Consider the following 17669-nt stretch of genomic DNA (forward strand, 5'->3'; position numbering starts at 1 on the left):
ATTCGGACATAGACACAGCTTTAAATGTTTCTTCTACGTACCTCTAGGTAGCAGGGGCTTGTGATCACTGCGATGCTGGGGTGCATGGAGCATCTCACAGGAGCACAGGGGGCTCCCCAGCACGTTCAGCAGCAGACCTGGAAGTGGACCAGAAGCACTTCTGATCCACTTCTGGGTCTGCCGGGGAGCACACAGGCCCACCCCTCCGCACCCCGGCTCAGTAACTGGTGCCTCCCAGGTCTGGAGGTTGCACCCGGGGTCCCCCCATGGCCGATCGCCAAGCCACTCTCCAGCAGACCTGGAAGGGGACCAGAAGTACTTCCAGTCCACTTCCTGGTTCGCTGCCGAGCACATGGAGGCCCCCCATGCTCCTATGGGATGCTCCATCTGCCCCACCATCACCGCGATCACAAGCCATGCCTGCTACCTCAAGGTATGTAGAAAAAACTTTTATAGCTGTGTCTATGTCTGAATCGCTGATTCTCTGAATCAGCATTGAATCTTCAGATTTGGATTTGGCCAAATTGAATCAGGGACAGCGATCCGAGTCACCACATCGAATCGCTGTCCCTGATTCGGGCTGAATCCAAATCCGAATCGAATAGGGCCCGCTTCACACACCCCTAGAAGTCAGCTCCAACAACCATCACTGCATTCTAGTTTCTTGTTCAAAACCACCAGCTAGTGATCCAGTTAAAGGAATTATACTTTTCTGGCATTTCCTCAGTACTGCGACCAGTCATTGATTCATCTGGAGTGGAGCCTGCCATTGCCCATCTCATCCTATTGTAAATTCTGATTTAGCATGAGACTGGTATCTCAGGTTCATTCAAACACTGGTTAAGTTATTAGCCATCCCATGTTATTTGACCCAACAGTCTTTCCTGCCCAGAGCAGGGGGCTGGACCTGATAATCTCACAAGGTCCCTTCCAGCTCCAAACTCTGTGAATCTGTGAGGACCTCCTTATGCGGGTGCTGCATACACACCAACAAAAATGGTACTGGCCTCAGAGAGTTTGCTATCTAGATGTAGACCAAGTTATAATGCTGCTGTCCAAATATTCATGTGGGTCTCTCCAGCCGGTTACCAGTTATAGGGGCTCCATCATCAAAACTCCAGGAACTCTGGGGGAGATTTTTCTTTCAAATGCATGCTGGGAAGTATTTAAGTAAAGCCTGCAGCTGACTTCAAGCTGATGGCATGGTTAAGTAAGTATGCAGCCCATGAAGATTTCCAAGTCCGCTCCTCCATGTATTACTAGTTGAAAAAGGCTGACAGATGACAAGTAAAAAAATCATTCCAGAAATCAGATGAATTATTTCTGCCATTCCAAAGCTTAGAAATGGTCAGCTTCACTCTCCTCTGCATTAGGGCTGTAGGCATAATGGAAATAAAAAGGCTTGTTGGGTGAAAGAAAAGTAGACTGCAATATTTATACAGCTTATTGGTGATTCAGACTGAGATTTGAGAGGCAAACATTGACTCGCCCTGTTCACAGGAGCTGATGTCACTGATCTGCGCTGACTTGAACCTTCCACTGGGTTGAATTGGAGGGAATAAAATTCACCAGTTTATAAGTAAATGCAATTCACCCAAGTGTAACTACATTTCTCTCCATAGTAAATCATGGAAATGTGACTTTTAACTCATTCAGTTGTAGTTTGTGCAAGTAGCGAGGCCAAATTTCTCTTCGTTTCTAATAGAATTTCTACGGGCCAAGTCCTAATCTCATTTGAACTCCACAGGATTTAGCTCCAGGCATTTGTTTATATGGTAATGTGCTGACTGCAAACATCAGAAGAAACTGCTGAATATTTATGAGGTGTTCAGTGTTTATCCAGTTCTGAGGCTCACTTGCCGCTTTCAAAAGCCTGAGGACAAGGTCTACTCTCTGTCATTCCTACCAAAGTTACGCTGAATTTACACTACTGTAACTGATTGCTCAATTTAGCCCCTAAAATGTATGAGCGTGTGAAAGAGGCATTACCCCACAGTCAAGTCCCTTAAGTCTTAAATGGACTAGGAAGTCTGCAAGTCCCAAACCGCTGCTCTAGCAATGAGAGGCCTTCTAGCCATAAGAAAGCCTGGGAGCAATTTGTACCCCTAATGATGGCTTGCTGAGGAAATACAGTATCTTCTGTGGAGGAAATCAGACAGATCTGGATTCTCAGCTCATGTACGGTGCTGTGGTTGCATGGACTTCACAGGACTGTGAGGGCGCAAAGTATTTCTCTGCCAAGAGAAATGCAGTGTATATCATTTCAATCTATGGATAACAAGGCATTTTGCTTCCAAAATTAAAATTAAAATAACTTATAAATCACTGGCTGTTGGAACCAGTGGTCCTTCAGTCCCTCCTGTGTATTACTTCAGCTACAAGAAAACAGGTCAGACTTGGAAACAAAAGTTTTGGGAACTAAAGTTTTATGACCTTCCTTCCCTCTCCCCTCAAATCCCCAAATACAGTAGTTGTGTGAAATAGTGAAAATGAATACTGGAGCAGAGCAGTGAAATGGTTAATACTAATTAATTATTTTGTAGCTCTGTTTTTCTAAAATAAGTTTTCTAAATTGGCTTCAAACATTTCCATTTGCCTCTAGAAAAAACAGCTGGATTAATTTAAAAGCATTTTTGAGTGAATTCGAGTCTAAATAATGCTAAGCCCCTTTCCTACTTTGGACAAAAAATAAATTTAAAGGCACAAGTTGCCTAACATTTTGAAATTAGCAATTGTGCATGCTCACTAGTTGCTTTCCTTAATGTATATATTTAGTTTTATATGCAAACACAGCTCCTGAAAAAGTATATGGAAGAGAGGAAGAATTCAATCTCTTTGAATAGTAGGTAGGTAATCCAGTATATATGCCCTGGAAGTGCTGGCTATGAGTCATATGTGAATCGAAGCAGTCAGGGGATTTTTGTTACTAGGCCACTTTGTATGTAAAACGAATAGCTGCAGTGACAGAGGTCTCCGGTAAAAGGTAAAGTTCCAACCTGGCGAGGTGGGATGCAATGTTGTGGTAGCCATGATGGTCCAGGGAATATGCAAGAAGCAGGGTATGCCTGGGAAAATCTGTCTTTGCACCAAGCACATAGCTGAGAGAAAGGTTAGAGGAGCTTCTGATTTGTGCTCTTCTTCAGGTCTGAGGAAAGAATAGATGCAAAACAATGACTTCTGTTTAACTCTGTTATGTAAAAATAGTTACTTTAAGAGGAAGAGAGTAGTTAATCTGTGAAGCAAAGAAAAGGTATCAGAATAGCTTCAGACTAAGTAAAAGTCAGTACCTCTGTTTTAGACCTGAAGAAAGGCACTCTGTGACCCGAGCCTACTTGTCTTTCCCAACTGCGTAACTGGTCCTAGAAAAGATACTACCAAACAAGCCGTGCTTCTCAAACAAGGTGAGTTTTGTCATGATGCCACAAAATGCATTTCTTTTAGTTGGCCTTTTTAAGAAAGGACACCTAAAAACTAGTATTAAAAGAAAATTATTAAGATTACATGGTCAAGAACTCAGACGTTAGAACATGCAGAAACTAAAGTTACCTTTTTTAGCCTTCATTTGACCCTCTTGCCTATATGCATCATGGCAGAAATTTTAATTACAGCCTCAATCTATTTTTTTTGTAAATACCTACCTCTTTTGTTGCAAAATCTATAAATGTATGTAGCAAAGTAGATGCAAGGCTGTGGGAAAAGGAAGAGTAAATGCAGGTTTAAGGCAGTTGATTGCTATCCTGGACCGTTCCCTCCGTATCTTTGCCACTTAGTCCCAGTGGGATAATAAGCAAGTCACTTGAACCATACTTTTCACAGATGACCACTAATGATACATCCCTCCTTTTCTCAAGGCCTGACTTGAGACCCCACAGTCCAGCGTGCAGGAACGCTGAGCACTCACAGCTTCCGTCCGTGGCAGTTCTGCTTTGAGCCAGGAAATCGCTACATAACACTAAGGACCCTGGGGTGGGGGGGAAAGCAAGCTGTAGGCTTCTCAAGTTGGGCATCCAAAAAAATCAGTGGGCACTTTTGACCTTAATCTCCCCTGGTCTTAGTTCCCCATCTGTAAACTAAGGATAACAACACCCCTCAACGTTCAAGGGTGTGATGAAAATAATGAGCTTTTGTGAAACATTCAGCTCTACAGTGGTGAGAGCCACAGAAAAGGCCCATGAGGCTTGTTGTTTTCAGAGCAAGTTTGGAATAGCACAGTGGAGCTCAAGCGCTGGCCCATGAGACCATGTCATCTGGCTCCTGGGTCTCCCCACAGATCCAAAAATCTGATGGGAGGGGAGCGGTGGCAGCATTAATTGCCCCCTCCTAACTGCTGCCAAGCTTCCAGACCCATGGAGAACCCCATGGTCTAGATGATGCGACTCTGCCCACTAGATCATGCCCATATGTGGTGGGGCAGCACAGTGCACATGGTCACTTCACTGCTGGGTCGGCGCACAGGGCTGGGCTGGTGCATGGCCAGATCTGGCACATGAGATTGGGCCACATGTGAGATCACCTTGGGACGAATGGCCAGGCCAGTGCACCAGATCGCACCTGCAGCTATACCCCATGTGCTGACCTCGTGCTAGTACAGGCCCAGAAACCAGCCCTTCACATGGGATTTGGCCCATGAACCAAACCCATGCTCCTCATTTGGCCCATGGGGCTGGAAATTTGAGCACCCCTGGCACAGTGCATAGGAAACAGTGGGGGATAAACAAGACAGCTTCCTGTTTAGTGAGCACCATCCATCCTGAATGAAGGAGGCAGGGTCTTATGAGAAAAGTAGTACGCAGCCATGTAATTAAAAGGGGATTATGATGCATTATGAACAAAGGAGGCAAAATTGAGTTTGCATAGGCAACCTCAATTCTGGCAGTTCCTAACATCTGAATATCTGCTTTTGCAACTTGAGCTTTCTTTAACACACTGGCAAAGTCTGGGCCATAGGCCAGATTGAGCCTGCGGCAGACTCCTTTTCCCGGAGGCCCCTGTCTGCATCTCTGTGGCAGGTTTCCATGGAGACCCCAGGAGCGGCGGGGCTGTGACAGCGTGGGGCCAGGGTTCCCATGGAGATCGGCCCCAGCAGCGCTGGCAGGGTGCACGGCAGGGCAGGGAGCTACTCCGGGGCCAGGATCTTGCAGCACTGACAGTGTGGTCTGGAGCTGGGACAGCTGCAGTCTGTTGCTCACATGCTCTGGGCAGGGGTGTTTGGACAGTGGATCACAGCTCTGCCCCACACTGTCACCGCTGCAGGATCCCAGCCCCAGCCTCGGAGCAGCTTCCCACCCAGCCGCATGCCCTGCTGAGGCCAGTCTCCATGGACACCCTGGCCCCACACTGTCATGGCCCCGCCACTCCTGGGGTCTCCATGGAAACCAGTTGCAGCAATGGGAAATGAAGTCCAGCACGGGCCAGATCCGCCATCTTGCCCACACCTGATTTAAACACGGGTTTTTGGAATGCATATGTCCACAGAAATAAATATTTACCTGAATAAAAACCAGAAGTACCCCACTGGTTCTCTGCCTACCCACTAGCAGCCAGCAAGAGAACGAACGTCTTTTAGAAAAAAACATTTTTAAGTATTTCCTGACCCTGTTAGTGCAACTCTGGGCCTGTTGCTTGATATTTAACCACTGATGCTGTTTGCTTCTGGCTATTTCTACAATCTCTCTTCCAAGCTGAAAGGAGCACAGTGTGTCTCTCTGAAGATCCTCCGTACAACTGGGTGTGCCCTTCTGCGAACAGGGTGGCTTACCTTGCACATTTTTCTTAGGGAAAAACAAACACATATATGGCCTGTATTTTCAATGACGTACCAGATTTAGAGCAGGCAGCAGACAGAAAACCACTGCCAGGAAGTATGCTGAAGACAGAACCTGCAGTGGCATTGTGGGTTATTCGAGCTATCCAGCTGGTAAAGAATTTATCCAATTTTTTCCTATACTGTTCCATACACAGAGAGCATATTTTGCCCAGAGTTAGCAGGAAGTATGTTTATGATGAGGAGGGGACTGTGGTGTTGTCAGAGTACAACATCTGCACATCTTTTCCATCTCGAGGGGAACTGAAAGCGAGCAGAGATGTCTGGAAGATGGAAGAGACGGACTTTGCAGCCTGTGTGTGCGTCTGTGAGATTACTCATGCTGTAGGTTTAGCATGAAGCGTTTACAGATGCAGAAACAAAGCTGACGGATCTGAGACAGGTGGTTATGAGAACTAGAGTACCCCATTGCCACCACTGCCTCAACTCTGTAGTGGCCGGGAGTAGAGTCTCTCTCCAACTTCCCTCTCTCTCAACCAGCTGCTTTTACAGAATAGCCTGCCTTCCTCCGTCTTTAGGGAGAAGGGAGCAGAAGTTCATGGTACTGCGGAGACCTTGTTCCTTCCCTTCCATGCAAGCAGGGGGATTGTTCCCCTTCTTGCACATTTGCAGAGGGAAGTTCATTTAAGAAGAGCCATTAGAGATGTGCAATACCTGACATTAATGCCTAAAAAGGCACTAGTTCAATGCTTCAGATGAGTGTCATCTGGGCTAGAGACAGAAATTACACATGAAGTGTTATAAGTGATCAGAAACCTGTTCAAATCTTGTGACACAACAGAAGTTCAGTGCACATGAACTGCTTCCAAAATGTCTGAAACCGGTTTAAGATAAACCTAAATGAATATAGTATCAGATGTAACTGATTTAGGTTAAATCAGTTTATTTAAGTTCTGTCCCGGATCTCCTCCAGATTCAAGTTAACTCGCACTCCCCCAGGATCCCAGGATGCTTTGCACCATCCCTGCAACCCCCTCCTTGCAGGGTGGGTAGGCTAGCCTTGGCCTAAGATGTCTGCTCCAGCCCAGCAGGGAGGCATGCTCCAGTGCCCCACATCAGGCATGTGGCTGTATTTCTGAAATCAAAAGTGGATGTCTGTTCACTTGTTTATTGGTTCAATCTACGCAGCTTAGACTAACCTGGGAAGACTGAATCGATTCAACCTCAGGCTTTTTGACTGTCTGTAGTTAGCCCTACTGAGACACACCATTTACTTCCTCCAATAGCCCATGGCAGCGGTTCTCCACCTTTCTAGATTTGAGGCCCCACTTGGAAAATGTTAATTCTTATCTTGCACTCTTTTTTTCTTAATTACAGAAAAATAATAGAGCAATTTATCTGTTACAGAGAACTCAAAAAGACCACAACTATGGATTTTGAATTACAATTTCTGGGTTTATCTTGTGAATCATGCTTGTAAGCCTAACATGCTAACACTGTGTGGCACCACATGGTACCTTGAAAGGTTCTCAAGGTACCCCAAGGCATCCTAGTTGAGAATCACTGGCCGTACCTTAAATAAGTAGTGAAACCTTTTTGGACCTTGCTTAAGAGCCTGAATAACCAATGACTCTATTGCCATTACTGATGACTGTGTAATTTGGAAGAGAGAAGTTATGGAGATACAGGTTATATCCATAACACTCTCACTGCAATCCTTATCAGTATTTTGATAGCAGAAGGGCAATCTTCAGCTGGGATCACCCAAACAGAACATTGTTGTTGCACCTGCCAGGTTATTAGGTCTGTGCCAACTAGAGAGGTGCTGTATGCTGAATTTCTAACATTCCTAACGCTCAACCTTGCAGGACAAGCCACTGGGAGGGGTGCTAATTAGTCATGTAAATCTAGAATGGCAAGACAACACTGATTGTGCTAATTGGGAATAATCTAATTCTTAAAAGGCAAATTGGGTTTATTTATATCGAATTAGATTATCTCACTTCATGTATCTATTGTGTCATCAGAAGATATAGGAAATTATGGAAGTGACAGTAGAGATTCTGTAATTAAGGATGCTCTGCTGTTTTAACTTGAGCCAAGATTAAAAACTCCTCCTTGCCATTATTGGATTTGTCATTCAAAAACCTCTACCATAACTACTGCTCAGAGAGCAACTAAATGTTCCACAGGAGGTTTAAGTGACATAACTTCTGATGTTTCCAGGAAATGTTAGAAATCGACCACTTCTGAAATACACCATGGATCGTCTCTTGGGTTTTTTTGGTAAACAAGCTTGAAACCTTCACATGGGTGTTGTCTTCATGTCTAACTCAGCAAGAAGGGTGGGATCACTTAGCACAGGCAAATTTGCCCAACAGGTACAGTTGGAGCAGACTGTCGTCAGACTGAGCAGAGAAGAACTGCACACAGTAGAGGGTCAGTCCGCAAAAGGGCTTCAGCCCGCAGACATCTGCCACTTTAGGCACAACAATCCAAAATTCACATTCTCAGATTCCCATGCTCAGCTGCCACCTAACTCTTGATATGCATGAGTTCGTGGATAGAAGAGTCACTTGAGCAGCCTTAACTTCTAGTTGTATGGGAATTTCTCTGCTTTTTTAAACAGGAAATACAAGCCAAAAAGGACTCGAGGTAAAGCATCGGCAGGAGAAAGACAGGTTAAAACATATGTTAAAAATGGAGATTGTTTGAGGCTGCCCGACATTTAATCCAGGCTTGATGACTCATCACAGAGTTCATATCTGTATTGTAAGGAACATATCTGACTCATGATACCCAGGGTTGGAGATAACATTTTAAACCTCTGGTTTTCTCAGCCTTTCCCCATAAAGGCTTCATTCCACTTGCAGGCTGGATCCAGACCTGCACGCATGTGTGGTTGGAGTTGTGCATTAGAAACTGCAGGAGTTGCACATGAATCAGTGTGCGATGCTGCTAATTTGCAGCACCTGTGGAAAGTTTGCTACTGGGGCTTCCTGGTAACAAAAAAAAAGTCCTGGAAAAAAAAGTAGCACAACCCACACCAAAGTGGCGAGGACAAATGCAAAGGAGCCTATGTACTGGGACACACTGCACCCCAGCCAGCCATGCTTAGGCACACGGAGACAAGGGAACAGCCAGTCTGAGGCTGCCTGCTCCCCCATGTCAAGGCACACTGAGCCCCAGCCAGATGCCTGCTCCCCCATCTCCATGTGCCGCTCCTCCAGTGGCCCAGGCACAAGGTGCCCCAGCACAGGGAATGGGGCACGGGGTGCCTTACCCTGTACCCCAGCCAGCCCCCTCACCTGCAGCATGTGGAGCAGCAAGACAATGTGTCCCACTGCAAAGCACGCAGGCAGGGACGTTCATTGCAGCACAAAGTAGATGCACAAATTCGTGCCACTACTATTTGTGGGCATGCTCCTGCTTGTATGGACCCAGTCACAATGTGTTTTCAGAGCCAAGGAGGGGGAAATGGCAAGCCTGTTGCTGTATTTCAGCAGTCACAGAGCTTTTCAGTTTTCTTGTTCCTTTCTCACGTGGGAGAGGAACATGAGGTCCTTCTATGAACACAAACTATTTGGACACAGTCACTTCAATTCATGGTTAGAGTCTGAGCTACTGGTAGCTGACTGGTAGTGTCTCTTCCGACACTAGTGAGGAATGCAATTCATAGCATCCACATTCCTGTCCCCACAGACTGTTATCAACACACAATCCGCTATGAAACTAATCCTTCTCTGTGGATCAGCTCAGCAGCCACCATTGTCGGGAGCTGTGTTGTGTCGCCCCCTCTGAAATGCACCTAATATAAAACAAGAGTGTATTTACTGGTGTGAAATCCATCCTGGATTACAGTTTCTCCTGTGCAATCTAAATAGAGACTCACATTTGTTTCCTACAGCAGGATGGAGTGTGCAGAGTCATTTCCCTGAACAATAACTGGTTATGAAAAAACTCTTCTGGTGAGATTAGCAAGTGTATGAGCCATATTTGACTTTGTTAAAAACTGCCTGAATTTGGTCCAAAGGGCCAGGATCCTCAGCTGAAGTAAAGGGAGTAACTGCAGCTGTACTGATCTGCCTCAGTTGGGGATCAGCTCTATCATGACTCATTAGGCAGATATTTGCAGGTCAGATCTGCAGAATGTATACCGGGGCGGGCAATTATTTCAGGTGGAGGGCCACTTGCTGAGTTTTGGCAAGCCATCGAGGGCTGCATGACAGACAGCCAGGGGCAGATAACTATTAATTTTCTAAATTTTTTAGGGGCCCCACGGGCTGGATAGAATGGCCTGGCGGGCCGCATCCAGCCTGCAGGCCACATTTTGCCCACTCTTGATGTATACCGTGCTGTAACGTTTGATTCTCATGGTTCTGCAATAGAGGCTATGAAGACGAAAGTGGTAGTAGGGTTGAAGTGTTGTAGCTCTTATGGCTACAGTCTGAATGGCAGTGATTCTCACCCAGGGTGCCACAGCACCCTGGGGTACCTTGAGATATTTTCAAGTGTGCTGTGGAATGCCACATAGTGTTAGCACTGTTAGGTTTACAAACACAATTCACAAGATAAACCCAAAGGCTAGGGACAGACATTACACATAAACCAGTTTAAGTGATCGGAAACTGGTTTAAACCTGTAACAGAACATAAGTTAAGTGCACATAAACCAGTTTCAAAATGGCCCAAACCAGTTTGAGATAAATCTGGTTGAATGTAGTTATCAGACTTAACCGATTAAGCTCAAATTGGTTTATGGACCTTCTGTCCTAGATCCCTTCCTAGTTTAAGTTAAACCAGAGTCCCCCAGCATCCCAGCATGCTCTGCAGCCCTGGGAGGGGCTGTGCTCTCTGCTCCAGTGGAGAAAGCCTGGCCCCACCCTTCTGTTCCCTAGCCAGAACAGAGGCAGGTAGGGGTAGGGGTGTGGCCAGATGCCAAGCCCCTAAGGCGAAGAGGGTAGAGAAGAGGTTTATTCCCCCCACCCCTCCCCTGTCCCACCAGCATGGACCTGCCAGACATTTCTCCGTTTGCTACTCCAGCGGCAGGGGCATGGCCAGCCCTGGTAGTAGCCTCAAGTGAACTGGCCAGGGAAGGGTTTAATTCCCTCTTCCCTGTCCCACCAGCACAGACCCAAGCCAGGGTCCACCTGGTGCCCTCCCTTCACTGCCCCAATGGCGCAGCCAGAGGCTGGCTGGCATGGACCCCTGAGGCAGAGGGGGCAGGGAGGATGTTTATTCTCCCCTCTGCCCCTGGGGGCTGCAGCCAGGGCCTGCCAGCCCCAACCACCACTGCCAATCACTCCCTGCACAGGGCAAGTGGCAGAATAAGCTCCCTCCCTGCCCCCTCGCCTAAGGGGCCATGCTGGACGGCCCCTGGCCATGCCTCTGCCCCTGCCGCTGAAGTGGAGAAGGGGCAGGGACCCTGACGGGGGCAGCACCCTCTCTCATGGTATCCCTGGAGCACAAGCCTTTTCCTGGAGGGGGACTGCACTGCAAGTGAGAGCGGGGCAGAGCAGTCACAGCTGCTGCAGACTGTGCGGGGCAAACAGCAGCACCAGGGCTCGGAGGGGTGGCCATAACTCCCCAAAACCTCCCTAGTGCCCCCACTGCTTGCCCCTCACAGTCTGTGGCAACTGTGATGGCCCGGCTCCACCCTGCTCCCACCCACAGTGCAGCCCCCTGCCAGAAGAGGCTTCCAGGACACCATGAGAGTGGGTGCTGCCCCCACCAGGGTCCCTGGTCCCTCCTCACTCCAGGGGCAGGGGCACAGCCAGAGGCCAGCCAGCATGGCCCCCTTAGGTAAGGGGGCAAGGAGGGAGGTTATTTCCCCCTCCCCTCTGGTGGAGGGGGCAGGGAGGGAGCTTATTCTTCCACTTGCCCCATGCAGGGAGCGATCGGCAGCAGCAGCAGTGGGGGATGGCAGACCCTGGCTGCAGCCCTCCGGGGCAGAGGGGGAAATAAACCCCCTCCCTGCTCCCTCTGCTTCAGGGGCCATGTCCCCACCCCTGCTAGTGTGGCAGCGAGGGGGAAGCATCAGGCAAGGCCCCGACTTGGGTCCATGCTGGTGGGACAGGGAGGCGGGGATTAAACCCCCTCCCTGAACAGGCTACTGCTGGCCTAAGCCACTGCAGGCATGTGCCCGCATTTCCTGAATGTCTGTTCGCTTGCAAATTGGTTCAGTCTAGGCAGGTTAAACTAACCTGCAAAGGTTGAATCAGTTCAGGCTCTGGCTTTTTGAATGCCTGTCCCTAGCCAAAGATTTCAAATAGACATCCATAGTTGTGGTTTTCCTCATTTCGTTGCAATGCTCAGTTATTTCTCTGTAGTCAAAAAATAGTGAAAACAATGAGCTGACATTTTCCAAGGGATGCCTCAAGTCTATTCAAGGGTGCCTTGAATCTAACAAGGTTGAGAACTACTGTGCTCGAATGATTAGCAGTGAAATAGTTAATGTTCACACTTCACTAATTATTAGCCTCAATTATTTCCTCCTAGTGGAGTGAATAGATGCATTTCACACTTCTCAGAATAATTACTTCAGGCCATCACCAAAGGCTTTGACTCACATATGGGAAATTTTCTTTGTAGCCAGAAGGAGAAACTTTTTTAAATTAGAGGCTATATTCTGCAGATGCTCTTTGAACTACAGGAGGAGCAGGTACAGAGAGCCAGTACATTTCAAGGCAAACTGTAGGACTTCTATGTTCATGCTCCTACCTCATATGGCTATTGTCCAAATCTTGGGTATTTATTTGTATCCTCATCTCTTAGCCACAGAATTGAGAAAAGTCTTTACAGTAAGGCATGTCATCTTAATGCTACTTTACAGTGCTCTTTGTTCTGTGATCCAAAACACACTAATAACTATAGTTTGATAAGTCTCAATACCCCTGTATTATTGTAGATAAATCCCTTTCAGCCTCATTTTTTCTAAGATACAACAGGCTTGACTTCAGCAAGTTAAATCAAGCCTTACCTGTAGGTTAGATGAAAAGCACTTGCTTTCACTCATCAGAGGCTTTAAAAGTCTGATGTTTACATAATATTAAAAATTGACATCCTACTGAGCTTTCCGATGCAGCACAACTTGCAGACATAGATTCATAGATGCTAGGGTCGGAAGGGACCTCAATAGATCATCGAGTCCGACCCCCTGCATAGGCAGGAAAGAGCGCTGGGGTCACATGACCCCAGCCAGATGCCTATCCAGCCTTCTCTTAAAGACCCCCAAGGTAGGGGAGAGCACCACCTCCCTTAGAAACCCATTCCAAATTTTGGCCACCTTTACTGTGAAGAAGTTTTTCCTGATGTCTAACCTAAATCTGCTCTCTGTCAGTTTGTGACCATTGTTCCTTGTTACCCCAAGAGGTGCCCTGGTGAACAGAGCATCTCCGATCCCTTGCTGCGTCCCCTTAATTAATTTGTAGGTGGCCAGAAGATCACCTCTCAGCTTTCTCTTGCGGAGGCTGAAGAGGTCCAGGTCCCTCAGTCTCTCCTCATAGGGCATGTCCTGTAAGCCCCTGACCATACAAGTGGCCCTTCTCTGGACCCTCTTGAGTCTATCCACATCCTTCCTGAAGTACAGCACCCAAAACTGGATGCAGTACTTCAACTGCGGTCTGAGCAGTGCTGCATAGAGGGGAAGTATCACTTCCTTGGATCTATTTGTCCTGCGTCTGCTGAAGAATGATAAAGTGCGGTTAGCTTTTCTGATGATTTTGCCACACTGACGACTCATGTTCATCTTGGTGTCCACATGTATTCAGGGATTAAGACTTTGGCTAAAGATGGCTTGGCACAGAGAGGACCAACCAGGCTTTGGAAACAAAAGTTTACACAGCTCTTGAAAGGAAGTTGATTTGCTTCCATGCAAGAAAGACAATAGAATCATTTGGCTTTAGCTTCTGGACCAGAATTTCCTCTCTGCCAGTTTTCTCTGTCTTCACTGTAACCTTTTCAAGGCGTATAAAAAAAAATGCTACTGAAAAGCTTTGCAGCACTGGTTTTCATATTAATGGTTTCTTCTGATGGTTTCCTGCCAAGATGTTAATACAACTGTCTCAAAGTTACCAAAGCACTTTCTTTGTTGCTGGTTAAAATATATATATGTTCCTTGCATGACCAAAACCAAAATCTTTGTAACAAGCTGAGCTGCAAGATGCCAGATTACTTAAACATGGTTACTTGTGCATTAGATGGGGTTTCCATCTGTGGGCATGTGTGGGCATGTTGGAAGGTGGAGAAATAAAGCAGATGATATGCACTAGACTTGCATTACAACTATAAGGAGTTGAGGGGGAGTCTCTGCTGTAGTCCTGATCTTGCCTTGAGCTGCAAGGCTAGGGACAGACATTACACATAAACCGGTTTAAGTGATCAGAAACTGGTTTAGACCTGTAAGAGAACTGGTGTTCAGTGCACATAGACCAGTTTGAAAATGGCTGAAACTAGTCTGAGATAAACCTGGTTGAATGTAGTATCAGACTTAACTGATTTGGCTCAAACTGGTTTATGCAATGTCTGTCCCAGCCCCTTGCTGGTTTAAGATAAACCAGATACCCCCAGCATCCCAGCATGCTCTCTGGGCTGGGCGGGGCTCTCTGCTCCACAACAGGACTGGCCCCTCCCCTCTGCTCCCTGGCTAGAGCTCCAGCACAGACTGGGGGCTGCTCCCCCTGCTTCCCTCTCACCACTCCCTGCTAAGCAGGAATTTCCCCCTCCCCTCTGCCTTGCTGAGAAGGTGTCTGTGTATTAGCTAGCAGACCACATGCTAGCTATGGTCCGTGCTGAATCAACAGGTAGAATTAAGAGGCAGAATCAACAGGTAGCTGGCAATGTCCCTCTGATGCTTTCGTAATGGGGTGATAAACACTGAGTTAGGGGATGATATAAACACTGTTATCAATTCCCTGCTGGGTTAATTAGGGTGTCCTGCCAGGATCTGGCCAGGGCCCCCTCAGCTCAGTGCTGTGCAAGAGACAGGAGGGCTGCTGTAGCACCCCCTGGCTTCTAGCCTGAGCTACCGCAGGCATGTGCCTGCATGTCTGGGAAGTCTGAGCAGTTACAAGCTGGTTCAGCCTAGCCAGGTTAGACTAACCTGCAAAGATTGAATCAATTCAGGCTCAGGCTTTTTGAGTGTCTGTCCCTAGCCCAAGAATTATAGCAGTACACTTGGCCTCTAGCTAGGCCATGGGAAGCATGGCATGAAAAAGAGTTACTTGTTCCCACCATATAATGGCAAGGAACTGTAATAGTACATACTGTATCCAGTTACCCGAGGTAGCTGGTAATCTGTCCTTTCCCATTCACAGTGTAATTACATGGATATTACACCAGTTGAAATGTAATATATATTTACAAGCAATGCAAGGAAAAGTTGTGAGTACAAGGTATGTTTAGCTTGGGAAAAGGAGATCAAGGGAAAGCAAGGTGACATAATAGCCGTTTTTAGATATTTGAAAGGCAGCCATAAAGAAAAGGAAGGACAGCTGTTCTCCCTTGATGCAGAAGACAGAACACGAAGCAGTGGGTTTAAATTGCAGCAAAGCAGACTGAGATTAGATCACAGGAAAAAGTTCCTGACTGTAGAACAGTACAGTAGTGGAATAGAAAAGAGGTTTTCAAGGGCAGGCTGGATAAGCAAAGGTCAGGGATGATGGAAGAGCAGCATTCCTACAGAGGGTTGGACCAGATGACCCCTGAAATCCCTGAGTTGCATGCATGTCCAGGACCTAAGCCAGATGAAGAAGATTCTCCAACCTCCCAGTGTTTCCAAGGATAATTTCACAGCATGGATACTAAGCTGGCAAATGTAGTTGCAAAACTTACAAACAAAAGCAGCGGAAAGGAGAATCGGGACCTTCATGCTAATGGACATGGTTTTTGGAAAGCACAAAGCCATGATTTTTTTCTTTTTAGTGATTCAGTGTGGTTTCCTCAGGGCTGATTTCAGCATTCATCCAGGCACTGGGAATCTGTGGAGCCCTTTCATTTTGCAGCCTGCCAGACTACCATTAAAATTCATTTGAGCAGAGCAAAGAGCCCCAAATGCCCTAAATACACTCAGGAGGAGAGGCCCGTACAGAGGGAAGAGTGTGCCTTTAAGTGGAGCTGCCTCTGTGCCACAATAAAGATCTAGTCAGAACTAGACGCCGAGACACGCTGTGGAGAAAGCAGAGAACAAAGCTTTGCGTAGGGATGAAACGCCTGGGTCAAAGCCAGCGAAACCCTGTGGTGTTGGGGGCAGGTGTGCAGAGCTGCTGCTTCTCGTGCTGGCAGGAGGCAGGGTGGCTGCAGGCCTGCTGCCTGCACTGGCTGGTTCTGCCAGCAGAGCTCCAGGCTCCCTGCAGAAGTAGCTGTGGGTGGCCTATGCTGCTGCACACCCCCTCCTGTTCGAATTCCTGTTACCGAGGGGTGCAGAGTCTGCCGCACGCAGGGAACGATTCAGAACCGTTCTCTTTTAAACAAAGAACAGACTTGAGTTTGTCCTGGGACCCAGCACCACCCTCCCTCCCCCCACTTCCATCTCTGAGCAAGGTGAAATAGGTGGTAGCCACTAAATATGACTTTACAGACGCTTGCAGGGACCCAGCCCGTCAGCAGGACACGTGTGTGATTCCTTAGAACCAAAATGCTGCCATTGGAGCTCTGTTCTCAGCAAGCCCACAGTCCTGTGCCCCCCAGGTACATCCACAGATGGTACGAAATAAATTCCCTGCGAGTCAACGCTTTCACATTAGACACACTGGCAGAAGGCAGGACAAGGTGGCCTGTTGAAGACTAACAGATTCAGAGAGTCTCTGAAAGGTGTTACCCTGCCCTGTTTTCTGGTTGACTTCAGACTGACATGACCAACCACCTGCGCGCATTAGAATCACTGGCGTATTGGCCCAGGACCCCGAGAAAACCAGAGAAGTCACTCAGTCTAAGGGAAAGGAGCAGAAACAGCACGCAGGTGGTCCAGCAAGCTGGGTGGCAGGGATACAGAGAACACTTAGCATCTCACGCCAGTTTTGCCAAGCCCCTGCTCAAGGAGAATGCCTGGCACCACAAGCTGCAATGCTGCTTTACATGAGCGTAGCCTGATATTTCCTCTGGGAGGCCCGTTAAAACCACAGAGAAGAATCTATACACTGACAACCACCCCTCCCCTCCCCCCCGGTGACATTGCTTAGAGAAGAGAGGGGTCACAGTGACTGCATTTATCACGAGAATGGAGATATTCTGTGGTTGGATGCATGTCCCTGCTGAATGGAGGTGCATCTGAAGGGCAGAGGCACCCGAGTGCCTCACAGAGCTCGAGAGGGCAGCACACAAGCATCCTCGCATCCCAAAGCATTGTTCGCCAAATACTGACAGGTGAGGTGCAGCCACAAAATACTGCAGAGTCCCTGTGAAGCCTTCCCACCCACCTTTTGCCTGGCCCCCTTGCTGCAAGACAAGGAAGCGAAGGAAGAAGAGTCTTCTTTTTCTTTCCTCCTCCATCTCCCTTTTCTATGTTAAACAAGGCAGGATTCACTCATCCCTTTACCTGGGCTCCATTTTCCCCTTATACACAGGGATTTTTTCATGTTTAGCTACCCAGAGCCACATTTCTTATCCCTAGGATGTGGAAAATGCCTATTCCATGTTCATCTTTTATACATATCCCACTGATTAGACCATTTACTTACCAATCTGCCCTTTTAAATCAGAGATAAAGGGCAAAGCTAGAAGAGCTTTAAAAAGATGAAGCTAAGTGGATTTACAGAGTGACTTGGGCTTCTTGGAAAACATGGAAAGATGGTCCATTTATAACACATTACATGTGTTATCTGTGTTTGTAAACATGTTTATCACACCATCTGGAGAGTTGTACTATTTCTTGAGATTAGAGACATTTCAGCAAGAACAGGCTGTATCCT

General features: G+C 47.2%; 1 protein-coding gene across 1 annotated transcript in view; it reads left to right on the forward strand.

Annotated features, from left to right (window-relative positions):
- The first annotated feature begins 3300 nt into the window (after positions 1-3300).
- LOC102369107 (inverted formin-2) overlaps positions 3301-17669 on the forward strand; it is a 28285-nt gene continuing 13916 nt past the window's right edge. The window contains exon 1 of the mRNA XM_006018059.3: positions 3301-3401. The gene's annotated coding sequence lies outside the window, so the exon portion shown is untranslated. The remainder of the gene's footprint in view (positions 3402-17669) is intronic.

This window comes from Alligator sinensis, unplaced genomic scaffold, assembly GCF_000455745.1.
Source record: "Alligator sinensis unplaced genomic scaffold, ASM45574v1 scaffold85_1, whole genome shotgun sequence".
NCBI classification, from domain to species: domain Eukaryota; kingdom Metazoa; phylum Chordata; order Crocodylia; family Alligatoridae; genus Alligator; species Alligator sinensis.